At 37.6% G+C, this 15,893-nt stretch overlaps 1 protein-coding gene across 2 annotated transcripts in view; it reads right to left on the bottom strand.

Annotated features, from left to right (window-relative positions):
- The window catches only part of enox1 (ecto-NOX disulfide-thiol exchanger 1), a 121,393-nt gene extending 106,570 nt beyond the window's left edge, over positions 1-14,823 (bottom strand). The window contains exon 1 of one of the 2 annotated variants that reach the window (XM_079617776.1): positions 14,616-14,823. The gene's annotated coding sequence lies outside the window, so the exon portion shown is untranslated. The remainder of the gene's footprint in view (positions 1-14,615) is intronic. The other variant, XM_079617777.1, reaches the window with a different exon arrangement.
- Between the last annotated feature and the right edge of the window lie 1,070 nt (positions 14,824-15,893).

Here is a 15,893-nt window from a genome sequence, read left to right on the forward strand (position 1 = left end):
TAAAAATAAACTGGCTCACGAGAGCCATTTAGTCATGAAACAGCACGGTGTCTCTCTCTGCATTTGTTGTTGTGTGCAACCAGCAAGGAAACTATAACAGAGAGATGTGTTGTCTATTTATTGTCTTCTTTTTTTCAGAGAACCCATTCTTTCTCTCTCATCACATTCAATTCAGACACGAGCTCGCAACTTGGCTGACACCGTTTATTTTATTTATTTATTTTTGCTGTGGAGCTGTAGATTCAGTAGCGAAACCAGTAAACGCTGTTACTCGCAGAGACGAATGAAGATGTTCAGGAATCATTAATGAAACTAAATGTCATGAAAATGATTTGGTTCCAGTATTTATTTTATTCCCAATATGAGCACATTTTAATAAAAACTAGATATAATTCCCATCTGCATGATCATAACGTTGGAAAAGTGAGTGTCACTTCGACAATGAGTTTTCATTCTGTATGAGGCATGCTTCAGGAGTGAAATTACAACGGCAGTGAGGTCTGCACCTCGAGCCTACAGTATACCCTCTGAATGCCTGAGATCTTCATTGCATTGGAAAACACACTCTGTAGTCCTCAGGTGCTGCAGCTGCTGCTCTTTCATGCTTGAGGGAAAACTGAGTGAGTGTGTCCATATAAATAGTTTGAGGTAGATTGGACAGCGAGGGAGGTTTTGCTCATGTTTCATTTATGAAGCTCTAACATGTTTTTCTTTGTTGGTGTTTCTGTGACCTTGTCATCAAAAATAAAAATAAAAAAGGACTGACCATTCAGACCAATTAAGATTCAAGCCTTCCAACGAGGCTTGTGCTTGTTGCTTAGCAACCTGTTAAATTCCCAGTTGAGAAGGTGTCAGATCCATGGCAGGTACATGTGTACATCGGCCTTTAGGTTCTGATCTCTTCCTTCCATTGATGCTCTCTGGCTAAAATCACAGCCGGTTTAATTCATCCATCATGACAATACCACACTTAGTCATATGAAAGCATGATGTGATGATGGTAAAGTCAGTGTGAATTGGTATCCTCAATCCATTTTGCTGCAACAGTGTGAAATATTTTCATGTGAAATTGGAATTTCAACAAGTGAAAATGTTGGATTGGAATTAATTGGATGTTGAAAAGTTAATTAAAATCCACAACCGAGCCAGACCATATGAGTTGTGTTCTGAAGGACATGCTATACACTTATACTATGTGCTTTACTGTCTAGTGTATGCATTCACTGTAAAAAATGACATGATCAATAAGTCATGACATGTGTTTTTACATTTCTTCAACTCATCAAAATAAGTTAAGAAATTTTAAACATTATTTTTAAGTTATACAAGATTCAACTAATTTTTAAGCCAGATTAATGTAATTTCCAACATTCCCCGACTTAAATTTTTCGATTAAGTGCATCATCTAGGTATTGAAGTGCACTTACTCACACCATTTATACTACAAAATTACATATGTAAATTTGGAATCACCTAATAACTACATTTATACAGTATACTTTTTTAACAAAAGTAATTTGGGGGGAAAAAGGCAAGTTGATTCAGGTAAAAAGGTATTATTTTAATTGAAAATTAAGATGACAAACATTTTTATTTTCCCGTGGAATAACGTGAGGTGATAAATTATTCAGAACATGACGTACAAAAACTCGAAAAATAAATAAGGTCCAATTGTTTTCCAGATATCTTCAATGTGTCTTTACTTTTTTTTATTTGTGATAACAGGGAAAACTGATTTTGTTATAACGAATCTTTTACATCTGATCATCACACTTTAGTTTAGGGTCCAATTCTCACTTTTAACAAACTATTAACTACTACCTTGTTGTTGTAGTTGTTACGTTTAAGTATGGAGTTGGATTATGGGGTGTAGAATATAGTCATGCAGAATAGAGCATTAACATGTGCTTTATAAGGACTAATAAACAGCAAATATCCTAGTAATATGTATGCTAATAAGCAACTAGTTAATAGTGAGAATTGGACCCTACACTAAAGTGTTACCGTTATTTTGGGGGATCAGGTGGCTTACTGAAGCTTTTGCTCAAACTTTTTGTCCAAAAAAGAATAAACTCATAATTTGAGATTAAAAGACACTAGGGATGGGCGGTTTGATGTCATATTGTAGAACTTAATTTGATGTTGGAACTACTTGACATGAAGGACTCATTGGCCATCCCTGACAAGTGTGCTTGTCGTCAGGTTTAAGGACATGGGTTGACTGAAGTGGTGCAGTGTTTAAATGTCAAGTATTGTTCCATGCAGAAGAAGGAAAAAAAACTTGTTCCTGATGCAACATTCAGTGTGCGTGCCAAACCTCTGTGCCCGAACAATTGTCCCTCTCAGAGATAGAGAGAGAAACACTAGAGCTTCAGTCTACAGATGACTCACTTTGTTCCCTCTTTTAGGTATTCGTCTGGCCCTTTCGGGTTAGATCTATCCCCGGAGCAATCTAGGTACGAGAAATAGCAACTGAGATGAGATTTCGACTGTGAGGTGTACCCGGCTCCAACGCTATCAGTGCTGACGTTGTTTCATTAGAGAGTTCAATGCAAAAGGCTGTCTGTGTTTACTGAGGCCGTAGCCAGAGACTCTCCTCTGATCAGTCAGCAGTTCAGCTGGAAGAGAACGAGTACAGCCTTTCTGCTTACTGGCCATTAATGTCTAGAGAAATCCCATCATCCAACATGGAGCTCAGTGCCGTGGAGCTGTGGGCTGTTCACAGAGCCGTCTTCATCATCTCCCAACATCTGCTGCAGAGCGGAGGATGCGGTGTGATGGGTTAAATCAGGAAGAGCCCTAAAATCTAGTTATCTGGCTGAGATGTAACATAACCAGCCAACCCGATCTCACGGCAATTCGTACGAATTTTACGAGGTGGCTAATTCGTACCAATTCATACGACCTCACTCGTACGAATTTGTACGTTTTTTGCTAAATCGTACATATTTTACGATTTGCCAAAATCGTATGAATTCATACGAATGACCTACCCCTGACCCCGCCCCTAAACCCAACCGTCACGTGGGTTTAGACAAATCGTACAAATTCGTACGAGTGAGGTCGTACAAATTCGTACGAATTAGCCACCTTTTAATCACTCGTACAAATTCGTACGAATTGGTCGTGAGATAGCGTTGAACCAGCAGCCTCTACAATGTCAGTGCACTGAAGTATGATACTTATAATAATTCATAAAAATAAAAAAATATTGAGAAAGTACACCACCGTTCAAAAGTTTGGGGTCTGTAAGATTTTTTTTAATGAAGTTCCAAATGTAGATTCGGGAGGAGCCTATACATTCAGCCCTGTCAAACATCATTACGAGTGTATAAGCAGCAGTCACTGCGTCCCTCCTCCTCCCCAGCTCCTCCTCTATTTCTCTTCTTCTTCTTCTGCAAGGTACCGTTATACGGGGTTTAGCTCAGAGCTCGAGCCGGTTTGAGCCTCCTTTGAGCCAGCAAGCCAACTTTGTTTACCATTAACTATTAAGACTTAATGGGCAGGCGGACTCGTGAAATATTTTCGAAAGTCTCTTACGCTCGCAGAGTCTGCATTTATTTGATTTAAAAAAATATTAAAACAGTGATATTGTGAAATATGATTACAAATTAAAATAACTGTTTTCTATTTTAATATTTTTTAACCCTTAAATGCATGAATTTATTTTCCATTCATTATTACATATTCGGGTCTTTAGCGACCCGGGTCAATATCTTACACAGAGGGGTGTCTAACTGCCTCAATAGTATACAACTCTCCTGATATATTAATAACAATTACAAGAATAAAAATAAAAAACATATTTCGATTCCCTTTTGGAACTTGCTCCACTTGAGCAGATACTTTTTACCATCATCACGGTCATCATCAGAGCTGTTTTCCACAGTACATTCAGCATCTGGCTTATTTTCGCGATGTCAACCATATTCTCAAAACTATAATTTTCAAGGTCTCCAAAATCAATATTTTGATTTCTGACAGCTTCTTCACCAGATCCACCATCAAGTGACTGTGGCACTAATATTTAATTGTGCACAGTACATTAAATCGCTGAGCCATTTCATATTTGCTGAATATACTTGTATTCTTTTGTTTTATGCATGCCGTAATTATGAGTGAAACGTCACGTTATCATTGTGTATCAGGCATTGTCTCCTTGAGGAATAAAGGTGAATTGAACTTTCATCAGAGATTTACTTATTATTGCACAGAAAAAATTGCAGTATTACATAGCTCGTGTCACTATAGCGAGCGACCTTATACCGTTTTTACAAAAAAATCATTAGAAAACAAACTACCGGTATATTTGTTTCTTGTTAGCCTATATTGTTTATAATGAATAGATTATAATAAAATACTGAAAAGGTTGATGTTTAACTATAAAACATTTATGAGAGGGAGGGTAGTGAACGACGTTCTGGGTTGGTAAAGGTATGTGTTTAAGTGTAATTAAATGTAATTTGTTCATGTTAGGCAAAGCTGAATTTTCAGCAACATTACTCCAGTCTTCAGTGTCACATGATCCTTTAGTGGAAACTGTGATAAAAAAAAAATCTGGATTATGTGATCAAGAATTTTTTTTAAATAACAGCATTTATTTGAAATAGAAATCTTTTGTAACATTATAATTGGCTTTACTGTCACATTTTATCAATTTAATGCATAATTTAATGCATCCTTGCTGAATAAAAGTATTAATTTCTTTAAAAAAAAATTTTACTGACAATTTTTAACTGCAGTACTTGCTAAATGGAGAAATTGGAGGGAGAAATTCTGTAACTTTCTTTACTAGAAGCATTTGCATTCACGTATAAGTATGTTGCAAGCTGACGGTGTGCACGTGTGAGTAGTCCAGCGCTTCTTATATCTCCATTGTCTCCCCTCCCCCACCTTTACAAGCCTTTGTCCTTGAACAGGACAGAGACAGAGGAGATGAAAGCCATCTTTGAAAGGGTTTCATACCTTAGGATATCTGTGCAATCGTGCAGTGACTGTCCATTTATCCTTCATACATGGAAAACATTTTAAATCATTTCAGGTCGTGAGAGATTTACAGCCATTATTTGAACATCGTCTTACTGTTAACTCTGGATGCAGGATAAAGCAAACATTTAGTCCATGTCTATTAGTTCATTTAAAGAATAAAAATAAAAAAAATACTACAGTCTGGAGAGTAATGTAAGTTGGCTTTGGACCCAATGAGTCCAGGTGTGTTGGACTGCAACACTGTTCGTAGCATTTAAATTGATCACAACGGTGTGTGTTTCCCACAACAGGCAATACAGTTCCTAATAAATGGCATATTAAAATCCTGCTGCTCAGTGTCATAATTTTCTCTTCATCAGCGCAAATATATTGTAATATAATATCAACCAGCACTACGCTGTGCACTTAGAATGAACTCACTTTTTCACTTTGTGTTGTATCTTCCAGATCAGCTCAAAGCAGATTATTTGAGTTGTGTTTCAAGCTCTAAAACCTGGAGTAAAACCAAGACCTAATGTAAAACAAGGCAATAGCACAATCTGATACTCCTCCGTCTGAAGAGATAGTATCTTATTCAATCTATGCATGTCCAATGATGCAGTGCAAGGTCAAACAGTGGATACCACAACAGAAGAGTAGAAGACTTAACTAAATACACATTTAAAACATTTTAGTGTGAATTCTGTCCAAAATATATTTTGTCAATTCAATGAAAGTCAATGGGGTCCAAAACACCTGTCTTTTTTTTTTTTTCAAAGCGTCTTTGTGTGTGTGTGTGTGTGTGTGTGTGTGTGTGTGTTCCAAATGAGAAGGAAAATCATGCAGTATTTTTTTTTCTTTCCCTTGTATTTGGGGTGTGGGTAATTGGTTTTATATTGTATTATATTTACATTTATATTATAGGGTTTAAATGTACGGAGCCCCTAAAATGACACTAAAGACACGTTAGATGGTAGGAAAAAATATATGCTTTTGCGTTCTCTCGCCAAAACTTTTACGCTTCATTGCAAACTGTGCATTCGTTCGCAAAGAACTTCAACGTTTTTGCAAGTAAATGCAAAGTTTCTCGGAGGAACCCGGACGCGAAACTTTTGCAAAATAACGCGAGAGAATTGACATAATTTTTCCTTCCACCTCTTTCCCAACACAACATTCTTTTAGGGGCTCTGTTCAATTGAGACATTTTCGTTGAATGTACCATTGTATACTGTCTTGTTAAATGCCAATAAAAAAGATTAGAAGTATAAAGAAAGTAAAAAGGGATTGGAACAACATGAGGGTAAGTAAATTACAACAGAAATAAAAACAATTTTTTTTGAACTATCACTTTATTATGAAAGCTTGTTTCCTTGTTTCCACAATTGGCACTTTATATTATGCAATTCTGACTTTTTATCTCCCAATTGCATGTTATAATGTCAGAATTATGAGATAGAAACATGCAATTCTGAGAAAAAAAATCAGAATTGCGAGTTTATTTCTCGCCTTCGCAGTGAGCTTGATTGACAGGTGATCGGACCAATCATACTTCGCCATCCGCCATTTTGTCCGACAAAGCAGTCAGGAGAGTTATTAGATTAACATGGGAGGATTTGAACTTGAAAAAGCGGAGTGTACTGACGCCTTTCCACGGTTAAAACAAGTTTCCTTCTGATGTTCATTCATGTTTATTTGATGCTATAAATGAACTAGAAGGAAGAGAGGATCGGTTCACGAGCAGCTTTAACTGATGCTCTACAGCGATCTGTCAGACACATTAAACAGCCACAAAACGTTATTTATTCAAAATGACCAAATTTGAAAGACGAGACTTTGCTTAATATGTTTAATATCAAAAGTAACCAAAAAGTTTCTGCTATGTCGAATTTTGTCCAAAACCTACTTTTGCAAACTAGTCCCTGGTTTTTCGCCCGATCGGAACCAAACCAGTCTGGGGCAATTCTCTGGACTAAAGGGCTATGACCACCTGACCGTTAGTCCGATATCTTAGCTACAAATCTGACTTTATAACACGCAATTACGACTTATATCACGCAATTCTCACTTTACAACTCGCAATTGCGACTTAATATCAGAATTGCGACATGTAAACTTGCAATTACTTTATTAATTTTTTGTAAAAAACTACTAATTATTAATCTGTTATAAATTCTGTTATCACACAAAGTCTACTTCGGTTTTTTACGCGTACGAGAGGGTACAAATGATGCATGATGCAAATTTCATCACCAGAATAGTATGCGTGTCGCATATGCGCATTAAATTTGTTTTAAATATGTTTTGCACTAATCAGTTGACCCGGGTCGTTAGTTTCACAGTAGAAAACCAAACTAAAGAGACGAACAACAACAACAAAATACCGGAGACAGCAACAACAACAGCTGTCTGCATTGACAAGTGCTTGAGTGAGGGAGTTATGAGATAGCCACAAATTAGTTTAAAAGAAGACATTTTGATCAGTCATAACTTCAGGAGAAAAATGGCGCAAAAACTGGACAAAAATGAAACTTTCTAGATAGCTCGTGTCGTCCGCCTGTGTTTGTGCAAGCTATCAAATGGAATATACTTTGAAAAGCTACGCATTCGACTTTACGCTAACGTACGTGTAAAAAAACGCAGCATACTCTGGGCTTAAGAGTCATTAAGGCCGAGCTTTGTTTCTCCATATAACACAGAGTAACCAATAATGTTACTTAAAGGATTAGTTCACTTTTAAAAAAACTTTTGCTGATAATTTACTCACCCCGATGTCATCCAAGATGTCCATGTCTTTCTTTCTTCAGTCGAAAAGAAATGAAGGTTTTTGATGAAAACATTTCTCCATATAATGGACTTCACTGGCGACCAAACGGTTCAAGGTCCAAATGACAGTGTCAGTGTCAGTGCCGCTTCAAAGGGCTTTAAACGATACCAGATGATGAATACGGGTCTTATCTAGCGAAACGCTCGGTCATTTCAAAAATAAATAAAAAAGTTTAATTTTTTTTAAATTACATTGAAAAGGTCACGTTTCTATGAAAAGTAAAACATTTCTATCCTGACGAAAATTTTCTTTTAGGCTTTTCAATATTACAACACCCAGGATACGCACACGCAATGGGCATTTTAAATGATAAACTGACACAAAGACATTTGAATATGTGTATATGGTCCTCCTTCCGCACATTTGTAAACACTGACTCGGTGAAGCGTGACCTTTTCAACGTAATTGCGTATTACGTGACGTCACGAACGCGCATCACAGAACAGAGCAAGGCGAGCGTTTGTGCTTATAAAACTTAAACTTTTTTATTTATTTTTGAAATGACAGATCGTTTCGCTAGATAAGACCCTTATTCATCGTCTGGTATCGTTTAAAGCCCTTTGAAGCGGCACTGACACTGTCATTTGGACCTTGAACCGTTTGGTCGCCAGTGAGAAGTACATTATATGGAGAAATATTTTCATCAAAAACCTTAATTTCTTTTCGACTGAAGAAAGAAAGACATGGACATCTTGGATGACATCGGGGTGAGTAAATCATCAGCAAAAGTTTTTTTTAAAGTGAACTAATCCTTTAACCAAAAGAAAAGAACATATAATTCAATAAAGTCCAATTTCCCAGCAAAAATAAAAACGAACTTACAGTAAAACGAAACACAGTCATTAAAAACAGAGCGATTCCAATACGGTCCTGGCACCATCGGTGCTCTCGCCCTAACAAGAATAATGACAGAAAACACCTAAAAAAAGACATAAAAAATAGGAAACCGGCAATATTTACAGTGAAAATAATGATGTCAAAAAAAGTCTCACAAAATAATTTTCCCAACAGTGTAGATGCAGACCCATAACGAGTATGTGTTTCCCCCTTTCACGGCCCTCTTGCAGTAAAGCATGCAGAATGGAAGGATTGAATAACCAAATGAGAGAGACGCGCACAGCAAAAACCATTAACCCCCATTCCTGAAGGCTTCTGCATCACTGCCTGCTGCACTGTCTGCAGCCAGAGGTGTGTGTGTGTGTGTGTGTGTGTGTGTGTGTGTGTGTGTGTGTGTGTGTGTGTGTGTGTGTGTGTGTGTGTGTGTGTGTGTGTGTGTGTGTGTGTGTGTGTGTGTGCGTGTGCGTGTGTGTGTGTGTGTGTGTGTGTGATAATCTCTCTGGCCACAGGCTGGTAATGGGGAGACAGACGGTCTGTTCCTTTTCCATAGCACCCCTGTCAGTGAGAGACTAAGCAAATGCACCTCTCAAGGCAAAGCAACACAGCTGAAGTCACGCAGCACTCTCTCCTGAAATAATAAAAAAAAAAAAAGATTCCAGTGCAGTCGCCAAAATCTTGAGTTTCTAACTGACGTGAAAACCCAAGAGAGATGGAGGAAAGAATCGTCCATTTTAACAGCCAGACCCTGCCGTTCAGCAATCAACGAGAATGAAACAAAAAAAAAACACTGTAAAAGCCACCCATGGACAATTAACTTTAGCACTTAAAATGTGTAATTACAACAAAAGCTAGTTGAATAGAGGGCACATACAGTCATTCACAGTTAATTATTGTAAACAGCTCTCTTTAAAAAGAAAAACATTTCCCCATTTCTCCTCATTGCCGTTTAATTAGTATAGCTGTGATTCTTTACTGGTTTAATTCAGACATAAGATTTTACATGGACGTCAAGTGGCAACTGGCGGTGCAACCCAACATTAAAATTGTTTTATTGTGTAAAAGTAAGCAAAAATGTCCTCAAATATCACCATCGGTCACATGGGTCTTTCTTTTTTTAATTAAGATGTACAACTAATATGAAAGCTGAATACATAAGCTTTCCATTGATGTATGGTTTGTTAGGATAGGACAATATTTGATACAACTTGAAAATCTGGAATCTAAGGGTGCAAAAAAATCATTCTCAAAACATTGAGAAAATCACATTTAAAGTTGTGCATTTATGTTCGCGATTGTGCTGCGTTCACTCACAACAATAAATGTTGTATATATTTACGGTAGGAAATGTACTAAATATCTTCATGGAACATGATCTTTACGTAATACCCTGATTTTTGTCACGAAAGAAAAATGTATCATTTTGTATTGTTGGCTATTGCCACACCCGTGCGACTTATGACTGGTTTTGATATATTATCTTGCTTTCATATCTAGTTAGTTAGTTCTTTAGTTGCATTTATTTCCTTGCATGTCCCTCTTGCTGTCTGCACTATAAAGTCTGATTTTTAGACGTTTTACATGAAAATACTATTTCATTCTTTCTACTACAGAATTTGACTTTTTATTCAGTGTTACTTACAATTTCTTTGTAATTATTAGTGAAATTTACTACCAATTTCTGAACAAAAAGTAAACCCTACACCAAACATTTTACAATAATAAGGTTCCATTAGTTAGAATGAACTAAAAATGAACAACACTTCTACATAATTTATTAATGTGTTAATGTTAATTTCAACATTTACTAAAAAAAAATAAAAAAAAATAAAAAGCTGTTTCTGTCAGGACCACTATCGTCAAATATGATTGACAATTAGCATACAGTTTGGACTGGCGGTATGGCAGCCTAGCATGATAAGAGCAGGGAGAGCAGCAATACCTTTGACAAAGATGAAACATAAACATAAAATGTTACTGTATAATTCAATGTTAGTTTATGTTAGCTAATACATTACAAATGAGACCTTATTGAAAGTTTTTATTGTTATTTTCAGTTTGTAACCAGTAAACAAGTCTGCAACCCATTTTTGGTTTGCGACCCACCAGTTTGACTCCCACTGTAGCAGCGCCTCATGTCCTGCACTAACCCGACCATGTTTATTCAGAGATCTGAAAGGCAGCAAATTGCATTTCCTGCTCGCTTTATTCCATGGATCTCCATATAAATTAAATTATAACTTGATTTATTGCCAAGCCTTACTTCGGGGCTCACAGCCCACCCTCCAAAGGATAACGCAGCTTATTGTGGCAGAAAAGCCGTCCCAGAAAAACATCCTAACATCAAAGGAGGCTTTCATAACTATTGAGATGCACAGTGGCTTCAGAAGACAAGTATGACCGCCGCCATTCGGACACGCCACGTTGGGCCAATTACCGTCTCGTCAACGGCGGCCATGATCATATGTTAATGTACAGGGGGTCTAGGTTAGATGTGCTAAAAACGCTTAGTATTGCTAAACTGAGGAGACAGCTGGCATGGGGGCCAGCTGAGGAAAAGCATGCATTAACGTCACAGTGTTCTAAATCTGTAAGTGAAAGTGTGACAACATATGAGAGGAGAAAAGATTTAGCAGAACACACAGTCAAACAGATTGCGTGTCTGCAGGGCCGTCCGTGCGATTGGTGCGACCACCCCATGCTTGGGACGGCTCGGCTTGCATTCAGAATGTCTTTAACAGCCGACATATAGAATATATCAGCCATGTGCAACACGGACACCTTGTGACTATAATTTTCCTCAGTTGATCTTTACAATCTCTGTTTTGCTCCGCTACAAGTAAAGGATAATGAGAAAAACGACTGCAGAAGAATTATCTGCACATGAGCCTAATTGGACTCACTTTTGATAGATGGAAAAAAACACAACAAGACGCAAAAATGCTGGCCAGCAGTGAGACCTTTCACTCTCAACCCATTTGAAAAACAGAGCCTGTGGAAAGTATTGGACACTGCAATGCCAATTCCATTATTGAAAGTTACTTAATTGGAGAGGGAAGACAGTATGGCATTCTGTATAGTATGACTGCATAAACAATATAAATGTGTGAGGGAATGTTCCCAGGTTTTTCTTACGCTTTGTAATAGCTTTCAGATCTCAATTCTAGTATTGGCATGATGCTATTATGATCATCACAAAGTGAGGCTTTCCTTCATTTCCATGAATTTGCAATGAAGTCAATACAGATGGGAATGCTTATTACCATGAATTACTTTCAGAGAAACATGTGAAATCTTTTTAAGTAAAAGCAACTAAAAACGGAGCAAATACGGGGTACACAGAACACGTGGAGCATATGGACACACGACTATGACTATCACCAGAGGCTTTGAGGAAGAAGATTGTTTAAAACAGCCAACGGCATCATCCTTATGGGACACTTAAGGATCTCACTCAAGGATCTCCTTCTAGAGATCCGTCTGAGATGTATTTTCTTCACCTTATGCATCAGTCAATTTTGGTTTTGTTTGGATTAATCAGACAGCATGTTTACATTTATACCTATTATCACCTTCATCCATGGGATTTAGGCCCTGGTAAGACTAAAAACAACACATTTTTAAAATATGTCCACTTATAAATAAATAAAATCAGTCTTCTTCACATTATATCAATTTTATTGTGCATTATATCCCTCAAAAAAGGGGATGACAGAACCAGATTTGGGCCCGGACCCCGGAGTCAAATCTATTGTGCTTTTTGCACCCCTACAAGTTTTAGGCCTACTGGCCGAGCATTCATAAAGTCAGTATTAAATATTATTATTTCTTTCGTCTTCACAGCTTTTTACTGTAGGTCCAACTGCCAGCTCTGATTAAAGTGTGGATTTGGTTATTTTGCCCTGATTTTGCTTGGCCATCCATCCATAAAGAACTAATTTGCTATCGTTTCAAAAACCGGTTCTTGTCGAGGTACTTCACTGACCCAGAATGGAAAATAATGTTATAATTATAACACATTCCAAGTTCAGTGCCTCATAACAATGACGGCCCCTTAGCACTTTCCCCCACTGTAACTAATAGGTCAACAGAAATGTGCAGGCTGACTTTTGTTTACGTTCCAATCTGAATGAAATCAAACCATTTCTAATCCTCAATTTCAACAGAAGACTGGCTTCTTTGTAATATAACATGCTGTATTACTACAGTTGCATTAATTGTTCAGTGGAAACCATTGCGCCATGTGCTTACACAACTGCTTTTACACAAAGGTTAAACATGCAAGTAATTAAAATCAAGCAATTTACATTTTGGACAGAAATTGTCCAGCTGGTTTGTATTTCTTATCGGTCAACAAAAATGCTTCCAAAAGAAGCCAATGAAAGCATCAAGCTTTGCACGTAACTCAGCAGTGCACAGGCTGAAATACGGACTGGAGCAGCGTATATGAGTGGAGCGGAGAGACATATATTTGGCCATCAAAATCCACTCCTGGTTTCTGCTCAGCGCACAATAGTGAGAGAAGCGCAGCGCAGTGATCGCGAAACGATATAAACATAACACACATACACACTACACGCACTTAGAATTATACTTGCTGCTTTCACTGTGTAAAGGTAAATAAATGTGACAGCACCTTTACTCAGCTCATTGAGCCAACCAAATCGGAGAACCGAAACCACGTGTAATTTAAAAGAAATCATTAGCCACATATTTAGACTGTTAATCTAAAGTCAGCACGAAACAGAAGTTGTGATAGTCGTTTCTTCTCTATTGTGTGATGTATATATGAGTGAAACGGCTTCTCGAACAAGAAAAGATGTAGGCCTAGGGCGGGACTTGATTTTGTCCATCAGGAATTGATTGGATCGTTGTGTTTTGCTATTGCTGTGATGTCATGTGAGTGACAGGTTGCCCCGCCCATGCACCAGTATACACGTCAGAAGAGAAGAGAAGAGAAGAGAAGAGAAGAGAAGAGAAGAGAAGAGAAGAGAAGAGAAGAGAAGAGAAGAGAAGACAAAAAGAGACTGCAAGAGGGAGGGGAAGTTATTTGTTTAAAGATTAAAAGGGCACATGAATTGAAAAAAAAATGATGATGTGCACAGCTAAAACATTTATAATAAACTGCTATATTCCATAAAAAAATAAGTATTGTCCATTCTGATTTCAAAGTAAAAATGAATTTAAAAAATGTTTTTGTTTGTTTGGAATACGGGTAGTGTCATATGAAACGTACTTATAAACAAAGAACAAACATAATACAAAAGTTGATCATCAGCTCGCTGAGAGATCGAGCAGATGAGAGTAAATAACTTTGGTTTCTTGTAGCGTTGAGCCGCGAACTCTCTCCATGGTGCTGAAGCGGTTGCCCAGGTGACATGACGATATCAAGGGCATCGGCGTTTCTACAGAGAACCATCTGACGCTCGCGAAACCCCAGCGATTCATACACAAACTACACAAATGTCACGACATTAAACACTTCTCAACAGAATTCAACCAACGTATATAGTCTTCAGCCAACTTCAAAACATAGCAAAGCCGAGAAACTTGTTGTCTGTGACTGTCTTTCGTTTCTTATCACTAAATAAGGTCCTTCATTGAGTCTGTGTAGCTTTCTTTCCAGTGGACTCTGTATCCAAAACAAAACATTTGCGCGTTGAACTTTCAAAACTGATATAATATTCAACACAAAACCGCTTAATAATCAGTCTGTCTCAACAAGTATTTCAACAAGTAATAATTTGAATTCCGTCTCAAGTGAAACGCGCGCAATTTAGAAAATGTATAGAGAACGTTGACCAAATGTAGTAAACACGCGGCTCGTAAATGTTATTGATGCTTCGATAGGGGGAAACAGTGTGATGGAGCTCAGCTCAGTCTGATGAAATGAGAAGAATGGGAACTAGCAGACGCTATGAGGACTGGGACGGACACAAGGAGCGAATACAGACAACAGCAACACTGAAGAATGAAGACCGACTCTTACCGGTCTGAATCAAGCCTCTTCCGAGCTTCGGTGCGATTCGGCGGAATAATCCTGCAAAATAAAGGTGAATGAAGCTGAATGGCGAAACCCTGGCCGTCGTTGCTCTTCAGTGCTGCTGCATCTGACGGCACAGCTGCTGCTGCTTCCACGCGCTGAGAGCGAGAGACTAACTGAGACCGAGGCGCGCGCGACACGGATCAGCGTGCACGAGTCCACAGCGAACTGCCTCCACTGAACAGTTCATGTGCGTTTTGATAAAACTGATGCATTTTTTTTATATATATATATAGGCCTATATTTATTTATTTTCTTCTAAAAACTGACAAATAATCTAAAGTTACGATTGAGTCAGTTTTCTGACGTGTTATGTGCCCGGTCTGTTTGTCAGGAAAAATAACAAAGTTGTTACAGCAGAATGTTTTTTTCTTTAAGCTTTTTTATACAGTAATTTCAGTAGTAGCCTAAGTCATGCAGGGAATATTGTCATTCATGCGTGTTAAGATATTAGTAGGCCTACTACAGTCTGACTCGCACTAGTACTAGTGATGGGGGTCATCAGTAATAGTGCGAGTCAGATCATATTATCACGCATGCATGACAATATTCACTGCATGACTTACTACTAAAATTACTGAAAGTGTAATTGTGTGATTTTTTTTAGGAGTCTAAACCTAAATTTGCTGTATGCATTCAGAAACGTTTCAAGATCTAGTCGTGACTTAAGTTACCATTAATATGATGCACGTATATAATTAGTTGCTGTGATCCGTTAAGTGCTTATATTCATTTTAAATTAAATACACAAAGCTCAAGATCACAGATAGAGTGTGAGTGATTTTTAACAGAGAGGTTATTGCCGGGCTGATCAGTGTGTAAAGGCAACATCATCTGGTTATTGTACTCCCTCTGTTGGCCACAGCTACACACGTCGGTATTTGCTAAATGTTTTAGTTAGCCTATGAAATTATCAACTATGACACGTCATAAAATTACGAGGAAGAGATTGAACCATGATGTAAGGTAAAGCGGGAAAGAAAAAAGAAAAAAAGCTTCCTGCCTAATTAGTCTTTAAATATCCAATTGTCATTCTGAAAATGTTTTAATTTGCATGACATCAGTATGGTGGATTTGATCAAATAGCCATAACTGATCTAAGAAAATACACTAATTTCACTGAATTTCACGAATATATGAAAGCCCTTCTTAAGCCTCATAGAGAATATAACTCAACAACATTAAACCTTTAATCGCAATTACGATAACCTACATTAGGCTATA

Source organism: Phoxinus phoxinus, assembly GCF_949152265.1.
Source record: "Phoxinus phoxinus genome assembly, chromosome: 7".
Taxonomy (NCBI): Eukaryota; Metazoa; Chordata; class Actinopteri; order Cypriniformes; family Leuciscidae; genus Phoxinus; species Phoxinus phoxinus.